The sequence below is a fragment of the Gobio gobio genome (assembly GCF_949357685.1).
Source record: "Gobio gobio genome assembly, chromosome: 16".
Taxonomy (NCBI): domain Eukaryota; kingdom Metazoa; phylum Chordata; class Actinopteri; order Cypriniformes; family Gobionidae; genus Gobio; species Gobio gobio.
Window position 1 is genome coordinate 5,169,987 of NC_137109.1, and position 17,088 is coordinate 5,187,074.

Genomic DNA, 17,088 nt, shown 5'->3' on the forward strand with positions numbered 1-17,088 from the left:
GTAAGGAGTTCTGATTGTGCCAGCGGTTCCCGTGTTGTGATTTGACAGCAGCTTAGCGCACGTTGCCCGGAAAGGTCACGCCTCTTACCATAACGGGGAGATGCATGCGCTCAAAGTACAGCGTCCCGGAAGGCCAAACAAAGGTGATTTGACTCCGGGATGAAAATAACAGCGTCTGGACAACATGGCGACAAACACACTACAAACGCAACCGAACGTAACACTTCCTCTTCTCCACGTGGGAGAGCAACACGACCACGCCCCCTTTTTTGCGTATTCTTGTGGGCGGAGGTTAGTCGACAAACTGTTCTACTGACGTCATTAAAGCAGGAAGTACCAGGATATAGTCCAAACCGGCCGTTCGCTGTAGGCTTTGAAAGGGAACTTCTGTTAAATAAAATATCTCACTTGACATTGAACTTTGAGCTTTATAATTTTACAGGTATTATTTATGCTTTAACAGCAACATTACACAATAACTAAAGTTTGAAAAATGGGATCACGAAGAACAGGACCTTTAAGAATTGATATCTGGTCTTCAAAAAATGGTCTTGAAAATCGATTATAATCGAGAAATCGGTATTTTCCGCCCAGCCCTACTATAAACCCTAACATAAAGTTCTTGCTTGAGCGTGTGCTGTATTTCACATGTATTACAGTTGTAGTGTATCTTTACCACTGTAGCTCTCGATTCAGGTCCTGGTTAAACCATCTCTGTTCAAACAGGAAATGCAACTAGACGCCCTGCAACATCTGAAAGAGGAAGTTGAAGTTGCACAGCAACCAGCACTGTTTTTTTCTTGTTTGTGGTATTGTCACTAGAGAGAATGCACTTGAAATGCTATAGCATTGCAGAAAATATCAAACAGGTTGTATATTATATTTGCTTATGGGTTGACGTCCATGCTTTTAAATGTGTGAATCTTTCATAATTGACTCTAAATTACCCTTCAAACCAGTGTGATTTTCCTTCTTCTGTGGAACAGAATACATTTTGAAGAATGTTGGAAACCAACCATTTTGGTTACCATTGACTTCCATTGTATTTTCGACTTCATATTAAAACAACTTAAATGACAGATTTTACATTTTTAGCTGAACTATCCCTTTAAGTGTCTAAATAATGTTAGTCTAAACTAAAATTTGTCCACAGGACACTTCATTTTTGTAACTTTATTTTTGGCTCATATATTACATAATGGAGCAGATGTAGACGTTATGCAACGAGGCACGAGTGAAAGCAGTGCTTATGGAAACTGGGCAGCTGTGCCGATGGAAAGAGGAAGTTCGGAGTGTCTTGTGTCCCGTGTGGTTTGAGGAAGAATGCTGACATCATCATTGCTCTTATGAGAACACATATTATTACAATAAATAGTCCAGGCGTGTGATTATGAAGTCACCAGTGGATATTTTTAAAAAATCCCAAACATTTCTGAAACTGTTAGGTCAATAGTCCTAGTCAGAATAACATTTCCCACATGGTAACATTTCCCACTGTGTAATGGAGCGCTCTGTTTGCTTTCGAGACAGTTAAATGCTTTTCTGAAGATTGTGTCCTCTTGTGTCGTTTTTTGAGGGACCCATAATGCTCTTGGTAATAGACTCATAGTCCAAACTGACCTGACTGTCAAGACCGCAGTGTGAGTGGATGTGTTAAGGGTCGTGAAAAACAGCCGTTTTGTCATCTCTCGCTTTCTTTCTTTTTTCGTTGACAGTGTTTACGGCCTCCTGCTCTGGGTGTGTGAGCTGAGCAAATGATAAATAACACTTTCGCCTGTGAAGAAGAAAAGTGACATGAAAAAGACTGAATGTGAAAACTGGGTTAGACTTTATAGCAAAATTAGAAACCATACTGTTTTTTTCTTTACACTCCACTGAACTCTTGAGGGAAAAAGTGTGGAGTATACAAGTGCTGGTCATATAATTAGAATATCATCAAAAAGTTGATTTATTTCACTAATTCCATTCAAAAAGTGAAACTTGTATATTATATTCATTCATTACACACAGACTGATATATTTTAAATGTTTATTTCTTTTAATTTTGATGATTATAACAGACAACTAAGGAAAATCCCACATTCAGAATCTCAGAAAATTAGAATATTACTTAAGACCAATACAAAGAAAGGATTTTTAGAAATCTTGGCCAACTGAAAAGTATGAACATGAAAAGTATGAGCATGTACAGGACTCAATACTTAGTTGGGGCTGGTTTTGCCTGAATTACTGCAGCAATGCGGCGTGGCACTGCTCAGGTGTTATGAGAGCCCAGGTTGCTCTGATAGTGGCCTTCAGCTCTTCTGCATTGTTGGGTCTGGCATATCGCATCTTCCTCTTCACAATACCCCATAGATTTTCTATGGAGTTAAGGTCAGGCGAGTTTGCTGGCCAATTAAGAACAGGGATACCATGGTCCTTAAACCAGGTACTGGTTGCTTTGGCACTGTGTGCAGGTGCCAAGTCCTGTTGGAAAATGAAATCTGCATCTCCATAAAGTTGGTCAGCAGCAGGAAGCATGAAGTGCTCTAAAACGTCCTGGTATACGGCTGCGTTGACCTTGGACCTCAGAAAACACAGTGGACCAACACCAGCAGATGACATGGCACCCCAAACCATCACTGACTGTGGAAACTTTACACTGGACCTCGAGCAACGTGGATTGTGTGCCTCTCCTCTCTTCCTCCAGACTCTGGGACCCTGATTTCCAAAGGAAATGCAAAATTTACTTTCATCAGAGAACATAACTTTGGACCACTTTTTTTCCTTTTTGTCTTTAGCACAGGCGAGACGCCTCTGATGCTGTCTGTTGTTCAAGAGTGGCTTGACACAAGGAGTGCGACAGCTGAAACCCATGTCTTGCATACGTCTGTGCGTAGTGGTTCTTGAAGCACTGACTCCAGCTGCAGTCCACTCTTCGTGAATCTCCCCCACATTTTTGAATGGGTTTTGTTTCATAATCCTCTCCATGGTGTGGTTATCCCTATTGCTTGTACACTTTTTTTTCTACCACATATTTTCCTTCCCTTCGCCTCTCTATTAATGTGCTTGGACACAGAGCTCTGTGAACAGCCAGCCTCTTTTGCAATGACCTTTTGTGTCTTGCCCTCCTTGTGCAAGGTGTCAATTGTCGTCTTTTGGACAACTGTCAGGTCAGCTTCTTCCCCATGATTGTGTCGCCTACAGAACTAGACTGAGAGACCATTTAAAGGCCTTTGCAGGTGTTTTGAGTTCATTTGCTGATTAGAGTGTGGCACCAGGTGTCTTTAATATTGAACCTTTTCACAATATTCAAATTTTCTGAGATACTGAATTTGGGATTTTCCTTAGTTGTCTGTTATAATCATCAAAATTAAAATAAATAAACGTTTGAAATATATCAGTCTGTGTGTTATGAATGAATATAATATACAAGTTTTACTTTTTGAATGGAATTAGTGAAATAAATCAACTTTTTGATGATATTCTAATTATATGACCAGAACCTGTAAATATTTAGAAAACTAACGGTTGATTAATCGGTTATCGGCAAGTACGGCCCAACCTAGTCATCTGTATCGGTAAAATCCACTATCGGTTGACCTCTGTTTATAACTCGCAATTTGCATAGTGTGCATTTAATTAGAACTAAATCCATAAAACAATCCCATGATGGAACCCCTAAAATGAAGCACCTAACAGAACCCATTAAGGTTCTATACAGAACATTTTCTTCTAAGACACACAATAAAACATTCAAAATGTGAAATACTACAGTTATGGGTAGTGTTTGCACATTGCCGTGAGCCAAAATGTGTCAGTAATATTCTAGTCCCAAGAAATGGCTTAAATCCATGGGATTTCTCCCTCTCTCTTTTTGTCCACCATTCCAAAATTGTAAATCAGATTGTCTGAAAAATTAGTAGCACATGAGCAAATACAATATCCTTCAATCAAAATGGCAATAGTTACATGATCCAAGCACAATAGAGTACTATACTAATGGCCCATTCAAAGATTTATGGCATGCAGTGTGTATTTTTTCTAATCCGGTTTTTAGATAAACAGTTTGACGGCTGACAGTCCCAGATGAACCCCTGGGTCTCTTCTGCATCCGTCTATGAATATCCAAAGAGATTTGTCTGGAATGGACGATTGAGGATTTCAGCATGAATGGCCCTCCACTGCTGTGACAATGTCCACCTCTTTTGATATAAAACAGACATATTTGCTACTCTGCTGTTTTGCATTTCAAATAGACACTGAAGGGAATGATTGTTCATGTAGACGGCATGTTGAACAAAAGAAAACAGGTGCTTTCAAGCATCCTTCCAGTGATTGCCTAATTAGAACGTAGACAAGAAAATGTGCGTGCATCTTGGAAGCCCCTCCTCAGGAAGACAGAGCCAGGCGTCTTTGTTTACAGTGGCTTGTCATCTGTTTGATGCAATGCTTTGCTGAAGTACACCCTCGAGAGCTGCACTGTGCACGAAGCAATGATTGCATTACGATAGGGCAAAACTACGCTACATATGCTGCTTATGCAACAAAAGATAAAAAAAAAGAAAAAAAGTAGAAACCAAGAAACAAGCTTCTACTCTGTTTATGCCAACCAAATGGCCCCACAGAAGCCTGGGTAATTACATACACAAACAAACAGTACAAACTCATTTTTCTTCCTGGAATGAAGTGCACACAAGTTCACGCGGTTGCACTGATAGTCAACCGAGCAGGTTCTGATCTGATCTGTCAACAGCATTAACAGAATTGGAATATGGCACAAAGTGCCACTCTGAGAAGAGATAAAAGTATCAGCAAATGTTTAATCACACTTTCACAAAGGCTGTTGTGTGGAACAGGAAGAACAGGAAATAGCAAGGGAATATTTTGGGTAAACTTCACTGCAAAAGAATGTCAGTCTTTTGTACTCAATTCTATTTCATGTTATTTTTTAGATTGAACGTTAACCAATCACTCATTTTTTATAATTATATAATTAATTTAAATATTAAATTATACAATTAAATAATCGAATAAAGGCCAGAATATTTCCCCCCTATAGGCATTAGATTCTTAAAACATTTGTATCACTGCCATCTGATGGCCAAAACTTGCCAATGCAGTTCTAAAAAGCTGTTTTATATAAAAAAATAGGAAGAAGTTTCTCAGTTGCAGGAGAGTCTAGAGCAGTGGGACTTTATAGCAGGGGTCCGGGGCCCCAGCAAACACCCAAGGGGGCCTCAAGATGACTTAAAACGCAAACTAAAAATCAAGAAATGTCTTATTTTAACTCACTCTCTCAACTTTCTTTGAAAAACCAGGATTCCCAATGTCTAGAAAAACTTGGATATATGATGTAGCCTAATTTTATAAGTGTGAGACCTGAAAATATCAGAGGTTTTATGCATTATTAGTTATGCCGGGCTCTAAAACATTGTATGGACTAGAAATGGTAAATAAAAGAATAGAGTAATACACACAGAAAAACTTGAGTCATAGAGTTTTGAATATTATTGTGGACGATGGGGAACGATGGAGTCAAAACCGTTCGGAAACATTGGTCTAGAGGGAGTTTTTCCTTTTGTTTGGTTTCTTTTTTTGTATGAACTGATGTACAACCGAACTGTTACAGTCGTACACAACCGTACAACCGAACCGAATACCGGTGTCTAACCTGACGAACGTAAATCGCTTTAAAATGGTTAAAAGGGTTGGTTCACCCAAACGGTTTTTAAATGTCATTAATTCCTCACCGTCATGTCGTTCCAAACCCTTAAGACTTTCATTCATCTTCAGAACACAAATGTAGATATTTTAAAAGAAATCTGTCATTTCTCACCCTCCATAGACAGCTATGCAACTGACACTTTGTCGCTTTAAAAAGATCATAAAATGAATCCATATGAATCGAGTGGTTCAGTCCAAATTTTCTGAAGAGACTTGATTGCTTTATAATGAACCTCATTGGTGCTGCTTAACATGAGAATGGACCTCATTGGTTCTTGCTGAAGCTCAAGCATGAGAATGAACCTCTTTTAATTTTTGGGTGAACTAACTCTTTAAATAAGACGCAGGAGACTATGTAATGAAGTGCACTGCAATGTGTGACACAGTGTGAAAATAATGTCTTGAGCAGCAGAAAGTCTGGATGACTTTGACTCATATTCAGCCCTGTGCTTGAGGGCCACGAAATGCATTTCCTGATTAGAGACATATTTTAAATTGGGGCTATTTTTCCGTTGTGAGGTCAGAGTCCAGCATGCCATTTTCCTTCAGTACATGCCATATTACTGGAGGTACAAGAGGATATCATGTATCATTTATTAGACCTTTTGGATTGCCGGTGGTCATGTATTTCAGAGAGCAGCTGCTCTGAGTTCTTTCAACAAGGACAAATTGTAAGCACAAATTTAAACCCAGCAAATAACAACGTCAGTCATGGGTTATGCCGTGCATGCAGCCATTATGCTTTTATGGAATACTCTAAATTTCTGTGATCAGTGAAAACATGAAGTTAATGAAGTGTTCATCTAGTCAGTATTTACACACTTCAAATGCTATTAAATGCTTTATAGCTGGGAGCATATTTCTACCGGCTGTTCTGTAGCAGATTAGTTTTTGGAATAAAAATCACAGAGATGTTATTTTTGCATGCTAACCTTGCTCCGATTCCAAATTTGGACGCATCCAAAAAAACTGAAAAGAAAAAGAAAGCTCATTTTGGCTTCTTATAGGATGACTGAACTGATCTTAAACCTCTTAAAAACCCGCAATGAAATCAAGACGTTGTCAGAACGTATGCCCTGAAAAAACAGCTAAAAAATGCATGCATAATATCAGTTGAACATGTATTCATGATTCATGAGTTTCATCATCCGAATGGCACTGAGTAAAGTGAGTAAATCAAACCTACATGTGCAGATGTACTAACAGTTGTCTACTGACATTTGTTGGTTCAAAACCAACCTAGATTCACTGGAACAACGTGACTCTACTTACATTTTGCAAAACCGTATCTTTGCGTACAATTCACTGCAGTTTCCATCTGAAATGAGACCGCAAAATACCAACAACTTTCATTCCTAGTCACACAAATTATGACGACAGGGGCAGGTTATCAATTAATAATGGTACTATGTTATGACCTCAAAACATTTTTATAGTGCATGATTTGTAAACGAAACCATTTTGATGTTTGCATTACATAATAAGCTCCAAATGTGAAGCTTTTCTTATATAGTAAACTCACCTGGTACACATGAGATGTGAAGTGTTTGTGTACGTGAAACACGAGTCATAATGTAAGAGCTCAAAGACGAGCTAAAATTTTTATCTGCGTTTTTATCTCATGTTTGCTTTTGTTAATACCATTGGTTAGGATTAGGACCCATACGTACAACAGCCAACGTAATAAAAGTTGCCAGATTTACTTTGGTCTGTTTCAGATAAAACCGCACATGCTTTTAGAGCCACTTTCTGGAAATTTGACTTTGAAAGTGTCACCAAATGTTCAACAAACATAATATCATGCTGAAATGTCGCCATGGGCACATTTTCCCAATGAGCCTGGGTTGTTCAAAACAGAAAGAATACATATTAAAACCACTTATTACTATTTAGCAAACAAACAAACAAACTATTAAGATGAATCAAGAGAGCAATGCTTGAGAATGTAGCTTTACTTAAGGCCAAATTCATTTCTTTTCAGTGGCACACTCAATAGATCTCATTTAGGGAACTCTCAAATCAGCACCTGAAATTAGAGATAATGACATGATGATAATGATATTGGTTCTTTAGCATAATAGCACTGAGGTCAGGATCGTCTGTTCAGGGTATTAAATCTCACTCCATTTTCTTTGAAGAAAAAAGACAGAACACCATCTGAAGGTAATGAAAGAAAGAGCAGGAGATTGCTGAAGAGGCTTTGTCAGAGATATTCACACAATACAACTAAAAGAGAGAGGATTTAAATGGAAATTGTTATTCAATTCTTCTGAATGCTTCAGAAAGTAGAACAATCGAATATTTATTTAATAATAACAAATATAGCTGCAAGCAGAGATTAAGGGGCCAAGAACCTACAAAAAGGACTAATTCAAGACATATTTGTATATAAATACATCTAATTTAATACATTTAAAACATATTTTCAAAAGACACGCTCGGAGTTGTTAACTCTTTCCCCGCCAAACACGGAATGTTTCGTTATTTGTGAGAAAACGCTTCCCTGCCAAACACGGAATTTTCCGTGTTTTCCCTGTTATACGGTAGGGGGCGCTATTGCGCATCTTCTGAATGAGCACAGAATCTCCTGATCAAAACACAGACGACGTCGCAAAAAAACTAAGCGATCAAATGTAAGCAGATGCATTATGAAAAATAACGTGATCATCAACATTAAACATTTTTTAAATCAAAACTATCTAATGTCACTGAATGAAATGTGGACCCAGGACGAGCGATAGGACTGAAGCTTTAAGGCCCGGGTATACTTCGGCCGTCCGCGTTCGTGCACCGCCCGCATGACGTAATTTTCGTCACTCGGAGGGCTCGCGGCCGGCCGCACACCCCGTCCGCGCGCAGCCCAAATTTTCAGACCGCGCGGACGGTCCGCGTGCAACAGCGCATGCGCCAGCAGTACAGAAGAGTCCACTAGGTGGCAATACGCACAGTATTGAGCACAGTGTTCAGCCGTCGAAGAAGAGTGTGCAAAGACCGGTTTAAAAACAACACACTTGAAAAAAAGAGAGAATTTTCGATTCTTCAGTGTGTCTTCCAAACTATGTTGCAATGGTGGATCCACTACAGTTCTTCTCCGATCATGCCCAGCGAATGTCCCGTTGATGACAGGACTCAGTGCTGCCCTCCGATGTCTGGTAGAGCATAGACATTTTTTTACTGCGCATGTGTCGAACGCGATCATCCGCGCGCATCCGTTGTGTGTAGTATACTTTGAAAGACGCGCGGACAGGGCTGCGCGCGTGACGCGTCCGGGCGTCTCCATCTGTTATTTTTTTCTCAGCTTTTTGTTCTTAATGTTGCTTTTTTATGAAACTAACCCATATTGCAGTGTTGATAATAAAGGAATGCATTGATTTTGTTGTTGTTTAAAAGCAGAGGGTCTGCTCTTTCTTTTGATATATTGCATGTTCAGATATTCATAAAACAAAATATTCTATGGGCCATTCATGTTTTGTGAAAATGATCAAAAACCCTTGCAGTGGCTGGAAACTTTTTTTTTTAAACTCTAGCGGGGAAAGAGTTAAAAAAAAAATATATATATATATATATATATATATAACTTTTATTACAACCCATTAATCCAAGTCTGATTTGATATGATCTATTTTTTACATTCTGATCCTGAATTGAGTGCTATTTTCCAGCATCCTCCGTTGATTGTGTACAAACGGGCTAGGAATTTAAAAGATCACTTATTACATGCTCGTTTTCAGAGTCCAGAAGGGTAATTATCGATGTGGTAATTTTGCTCAGTGCAATAATACATTTAAAACATCTTTTTTTCTGTCATCCAAGAACTGGTAAAACATATAGAATTAATTATGTGATCACATGTGTCTCTACGTATATTGTTTAGATGATCCAATGTCCTTGTGGTTTGGGTTATGTTGGAAAAACTACCCTCTATAGGCCAGCGACTAGTCGACGTCAAGCTTAAAGCGTCATGGGAGAGCATTAAAGTCAACTAGTCGACTAGCCTGTGCAACCCCTTCCACCTAGAGGGGTGATATTGATTACCTTTAACTTTTTTAGATGATTTTAGGCAAAATGGTTGAAAAATCATAAATATAGTCACTTGTAATATGTTTTCATTACTTATCATTTTTGACCAATAGGTGGCGCTATCACCAAACTGATGTGGTCTGGTCAGTGTGGGGTGACAATGACATACACAACGTTTGGAGTCAATACAGCAAAGCCTTGCAGAGATTCAGCCTCAGATTCAGTTTGGCATCATGCCATCAAATTCATTGATACGTTAAACGATAACGGTTTTGTCTATCAACACTGAATCCATAGCTCTTTTGCCAGCAAGTTCTGAATATGATCTGAATTGAACTGGGTGAAAATCGGACCAACGGTCTAGGAGGAATTAAAAAAAGTAGGTTTTCAAAGAAATTCTAATGACAGACAGGAAGTTCGGCCGACAATGGCTAAATTGGTATCACTTGGTATGACTCAAGGAATATATCAAGACCATTTTCAATAAAATAGGCAAAATTAATCAAAAGCTATCATAATTTTTGTTTAAAATTTCACTATAATCTTTAAACACAAGGTATCTGTCCTTAAACTTTGTCTGTTTCTTCAAGTTCCTTCAAGACATCGCGCCGAAGACACTTACCGAGTTTCATAATTATATGCCAATGCATTTGTAAAATATAGCATTTTATGACAAAATAAAATATTGACTAATGCCCAAAATCAGTGATATGGGAAAATAAGGAATCATTCAACTCGGCATGCCGCACCGAATCAAAAGAGACCAGGTTTTGAGATTTTTGGCCAAATCTATAAGCTAAAATAGCCCTTTTCATATCTCCACTAGGTGGCACTGCTGAAACTGTGCAGGTATCCTCAGGTCATGGTTGTCATAATGCTGTGTTCACCCCAAACGCGAATAGAGCAGCAGAAGCGAGTGATTTCAATGTTAAGTTAATGGAAAGGCGCGTTGACGCGCGTCTGGAGGACCTGCGGCGCGATGGATGCGATTGCACCTCATTCGCATGTACAGTTCGCGTGATTGACGCAAATTGAGCGTCTTGTGCGTTATGTGCGAGTGGTTCTTTTTGTGCATTCACGTGTTTGAAGCGAATTCGCGTCTGACGCCCAACACAAAAAACTTTAACTTTGGCGTCAATTTGCGCCGCGTTAAAGGACAACTCCGGTGAAAAATGAACCTAGGGATAATTAACACATGCTTACCGAGTAGATCGTTCTCTGGGATGCATTTTCATGAAAAACGAATGTAAAGAGTTTTATCTCTATAAACAGATTAGCTTACAACGCTAGTCTATGGGGCATATAAAAAGTAAAATTAAATCGCTAGTTAATACCACTTAATTTTTCACCGGAGTTGTCCTTTAACCAATCAGGAGCCTGCTTGATGCTGTCACGTGGTAAAGTGACGTGATGAGAAACCCGCATAATTTAAAGGTCCCGTTTTTTCTGATTTTTTGAAGCTTTGATTGTGTTTACAGTGTGCAATATAACATGTGTTCATGTTTCCCGTGTAAAAAAAACACTGTATTTTTCACACAATTGACTTATCTGTATACCGCTGTTTTCACTGTCCTCAAAACGGCTTGAGGATTTCCTTATTCTATGAAGTCCCTCCTTCAGAAACACGTAAGGAGTTCTGATTGTGCCAGCGGTTCCCGTGTTGTGATTGGACAGCAGCTTAGCGCACGTTGCCCGGAAAGGTCAAGCCTCTTACCATAACGGGGAGATGCATGTGCTCAAAGTACAGTCCCTGAAGGCCAAACAAAGGTGATTTGACTCCGGGATGAAAATAACAGCGTCTCGACAACATGGCGACAAACACACTACAAACGCAACCGAACGCAACACTTCCTCTTCTCCACGTGGGAGAGCAACACGACCACGCCCCCTTTTTTGCGTATTCTTGTGGGCGGAGGTTAGTCGACAAACTGTTCTACTGACGTCATTAAAGCAGGAAGTACAGGGATGTCGTCCAAACCGGCCGTTCGCTGTAGGCTTTGAAAGGGAACTTCTGTTAAATAAAATATCTCACTTGGCATTGAACTTTGAGCTTTATAATTTTACAGGTATTATTTATGCTCTAACAGCAACATTACACACTAACTAAAGTTTGAAAAATGGAATCACGAAGAACAGGACCTTTAAAATGTACTATTTACTATTGTGTCACAAAATGTAGTTTTAAGACTTTTTCAGGTGAGAATGTAATTGTTTAAAGCTCAAATCTGTGGTTTACTTATAAAGAGAGCGCCTTTTTTTTAAAAATGTATCTGGCGTTTTTGGAGTTGTGAGCTCCAGTCGATCAGCGGCGCTCAGCGCTCATTAACCCCGGTGAGAGCAGCCTTTCCTCGGCTAGTCTTTCTGACATTTGCCACTGGCTCTGATGTCCTGTAGTGGTTCGTCTTGTGTAGTTCTAACAGCCTATCTTTGGTCTCATCAATCTATAATTTGTAGGGGTGTGACGAGATTTCTCGTCGAGGTGAAAAGCTGTCTCGTGTCATTATATTGTCTTGACCTGGTCATGACGGATTGTGAGGGTGAAGTTAGGATAGAATATGCCAATGGTACGTTTACATTACGCCTCCACTGTAGTTTTGCTTTTTATAGAAATAAAAACTATTTACTTCAAGTGGATAACAGTCGCTTCAATTCCATCAGCTCATCCGACACGATCGAGCTGTTCGAGTCGTGCGCAGCACTGATCACGTGACGAGAAGACATTGAGCGAGTGTTATGAGTGTGTGTTACGCGTTAGTGAAGCGCTCGCATTGAGCGTGTGTGTGTTACATGTTAGTGGACTGGGCCGTGGCGGAGGATTCGTTGCGCAGCAGAAGCGTCAGACGTATATTTTAAAATGTGTGTTCAGCACCACCGCTCCCTATTGACACAGAGTACACACGATCGCGAAAGTGAAAAATAAGCGGGAGCGCGCATTCAAACGTTCAATACGTTACCGCTGTTTGAAAGCGGCTCCCTGAGGCACGTGAATATCTCCCAATATAAAAGCTTGTTGTAACCATCTCTTAGCTCTGTGTCATGTTTGAAGAAAAATTTGGTCTCTATTTGCACTTTGAATATTGAGTACTTTGATTATGGTTATTGTTTGCACTTAATATCTGATCAGTTTGTGGGAAGGAGTTCAGTTAGGAGGCCAAAAGAAGCTCATGTGCAGTTCTAAGGTCTGAAGAGACGATCATACAGGAAAGAAGCCAGTCAGTTGAGTTTTTGGCAAAACCTTTACAGTCCTTGTTGACTTTTACTGCATATGATAATTCATACTCAGAAAGTAGAACTGAAATGACATTCAGATGATGTGTTAAAAACATGCAAACAATTTTTCTAGTCATGTATCTCATCGTTGAGCATCATTGAGGATTTCTTAAAAATACTTTGTAAAAATCTTGTCTCGTTCTCGTGAACCCAATCTTGTGTCTCGTGAGATAAGTGTCTCGTCACACCCCTAATATTTTGTTGTCTGCCTAATCGTTTTGACTGAGGGCAAAGAGAAGTTTCATAACTTTATTTTTTTAGGATATTTAAATATACATGCAATGAAGATAATGTAGGAGTTGCCTGGACCACATTTGCGTGGCTATTAATGATGAATATATTTTTTTAATGAAAAGAGGCTGTGGACGCTCGAATGGATTCAAAATGTTCAAGTGTCCAACTAGATTTGGTAGATGCCATTTTGACGCTCTATTCACGTTTGGTGTGAACGCAGCATGACACACACCAAGTTTGGTCAGAATACACTAAAGCATTGCAGAGATATAGCCTCATGTCCATTTTGGCGTCGTGAGCCAAGGAATCAGAGGAAAGAAGATGTTTGCTTCTAGCCTTTATGGTTTAGAAGTTAATAACATAATTGTGAGTGCAATTTTTGGACAGTTGGTGGCACTAGAGGGATTGATGTAGAGACTCCAAACTTGCTGTGGTTAGTGTTCAGACTGTCCTCTACATGTGTGCCAAATTTCATAACTTTCCCGCAAGCGGTTCTATGGGCTGATTACTAATGATTACAATAGGTGTCTACACACCTCCGGTTGCTTAGCCCCTAATAATAATACTAATAGGTAAAACACATTTTTAGGGAGTGCTGCTACTTTCTGGTGAGGTGGATAGATGCATTTATCTTAAAATCTCAGCACTTGGATCCTGTTTTCAAACGAAGATACAATTCAAACCCAAGCCTGCATGTCTCATGGGAAGTCGTTCACAATTATTACATTCACACATCACTCAAAACACATTAGTTCTGTGTGACCGCTTCACCGTCTTCAATTAATATGCAACATTCGAACATGCAGTTATTTCCCTTCCTTTGCATGCAATTACCTGCAAGATCATTTTATTGTTTGTGTGCAGTCGTCACAGTTGGGTTGGCACAGTACATAAGGTTAATAAGATTAAAATGCGCCGTTAGCTTGTCATGGTTGAGATCGCTTCTTAACACCTTAGAGCATGTGCTATTAGCTCTATTTAATGTGCACTACCTTGTGGGCGCAATTACTCTGTATCTCCTGCACGTCTGTTCAATGGGTACTGTAGCCCTCAATGCAACTGCAGCTAATAATCTTTAAATCTATTTTATGAGTGAGAGGGAGGGAGGGAAAGAGAAAGAGTAATGCATCCGCTCAAATACTCCCATCCTTCAAGTTTAGGCCCACAAGTCCAAAAGTGAGTGCAAACCATCTACATTCCCTAAACTCTTTTTGAGAGCCCCCTCATTTTTGGGGGTTACTTTTTCAGTGTTTTGGTAGTTTTGTGTTACCAGATCCTGGGTCAGAAGTATCAACCCAGTGTTTGGGTAGTTTTTGTGTTACTCAGATCCTGGGTCAGAAGTATCAACCCAGTGTTTGGGTAGTTTTTGTGTAACCCAGATCCTGGGTCAGACGTAACAACTCAGTGTTTGGGTAGTTTTTGTGTAACCCAGATCCTGGGTCAGACGTAACAACCCAGTGTTTGGGTCGTTTTTGTGTTACCCAGATCCTGGGTCAGACGTAACAACCCAGTGTTTGGGTAGTTTTTGTGTTACCCAGATCTTGGGTCAGACGTAACAACCCAGTGTTTGGATAGTTTTGTGTAACCAGATCCTGGGTCAGACGTAACAACCCAGTGTTTGGGTAGTTTTGTGTTACCAGATCCTGGGTCAGACGTATCAACCCAGTGTTTGGGTAGTTTTGTGTTACCAGATCCTGGGTCAGACTTAACAACCCAGTGTTTGGGTATATGGTCGAAAATAAAAGGAATTATCATGCAAACCAGTGGTTATGTCGAGTATTTAAAAAAAAAAGTTTAGAGGATTTAAGTTAAACAATAGGGCTGTGTTGAAAAAATCGATTCACCAATTCTGAATCGATTTTCATATTAATTTCTAAAGATCGATCCGTAACTCAAATCCGTAATTTTTATTTGCCGCGTCATTGAATTCACGCATTCGCGCGAGGTGGAAGGACATTAAAACAACGAACATGTGATCTTTGAAAACTCCCGAAACGCTAAAAGCTGCGATCTGGCAGATTGTGGTTTCTCTTGATTTCAGGCGTTTATCCTCCGAAGCCGTACAGGGTGCGTCCCTGCCGCTTCAGCGCGTACACAACATCCATGGCGGTGACGGTCTTTCTCTTGGCGTGCTCGGTGTAGGTCACGGCATCGCGGATCACGTTCTCCAGGAACACCTTCAACACTCCGCGGGTCTCCTCGTAGATCGGACCGGAGATACGCTTGACACCACCGCGGCGAGCCAGACGACGGATGGCGGGTCTGGTGATTCCCTGGATGTTATTGCGCAAAACTTTACGGTGATGCTTAGCGCCTCCTTTACCTTTGCGATCTTAATGTCAATTCTTAATGTCATTTTTAATAATACATCAGGTTCGCGTCTAAATAATTGGTCTACTGCTGCTGATATACCTCTGCGTCCTCTGTCGTCTACACCAGTGCAAGTTTGTGAAAGCAGTTGTATCAACACTCTGGAAGGGGGATTGTTCTTCGCATCCATCAATACTCCATTAATTTGCAGTTGAATGTCTATAATAATAGTATCAATATGTTGCATAACTACAGTCCAGTAATTCAGGTAACAGCTGGAAAAAAATGCTTTCTTAAAAAACACTTATCTAAATCTCGAAGATCAGATCGGATCGAATCGGATCGAATCGAATTATGATAATCGATTCAAGATCTTGAGAATCGGAATCGAATCGATTCTTGAAATTTGAATCGAAACCCAGCCCTATTAAACAATAAATATTAATTCATGTATGAATTAAAAAATGTGTCTAGTATTATAGTAAAAATGAATCAACAATGCTTGTTTAAATCAACCCCTTATGCTGGGTTAAATAAACAACCCAATTTTCTGGATGAAATTAACCCAACATGTGTTCTGTCCTATATTTACCCAGCCCTTGGGTTAAAAAAAATCCAAATTGAGTTTTTTTAACCCAGTCTTTTTTAGAGAGTATATTCCAACTTTGTTATTATTTCTAATGTACGATTATTCACTCAATTCATCACAGTTAAGTTAAACCTTATCAACCACATGAAAATAATACATCTCTGACTTCTCTAGCTGCAGCTCACCGTAACATTTCCAATCATCAAGGGAAAGCTACACAAGCCTTTTAAAAAAGAGCAGGATCTTTGCGTTTTTTACCTTTTTAAGTGGTCCTTTCCAAGTTAACACTTTTATTATTGCACATACTCCGAGTCAGTGATTTGAACAGACCCCTATACCTAAACTAAACATGCACAGGTTCGTCCAACGGACACAAATGATACAAATGGCATGGATTGCTGAGGAGAGGCGAACTGTTAGGTTTATAAGATTTAATTTTCACTCGGTTGACAATACAACGGATGAGTGAAATCCCCTTTATTTTATCTTTAAATTGAAGGAGGGACCCAGGTCATATCTAGAGACCAGGAAATCAGAGAGACTTAAGGGAGATATTGAATCCTAGATGTGGGCCGGATCTGGGCCGACAGAATGTTGCTCTCTGGGACGCAAAGAGAAAAAAGTCAGAATTGCGAGATAATAAGTTGCAATGGAGTCGGAAATGAGGAGACATTTGTGTGCATGAGCACTAGATAATTAACAAGATATAATATTCTCAAAAATAGCCTTCCAAACACATCTTATTACAAGAGTCAGAAAATGGTCTAATTAATGGAAATGTCCTATTAGTTTCTACTGCGCATTAGACCCTTTCAGAGCTTCGGTAAGGCCAGAGACAGTAAAAGAGGAGCAAAGGAGCAGAGGAAAGCATGAAAAGTCATTTGATTTATGAGCGCAGCTCTTAAGACACAGAGGAGAAGATGTTATGCACCGCGGCTTCCAGCCTAGGAGCTAAAGTA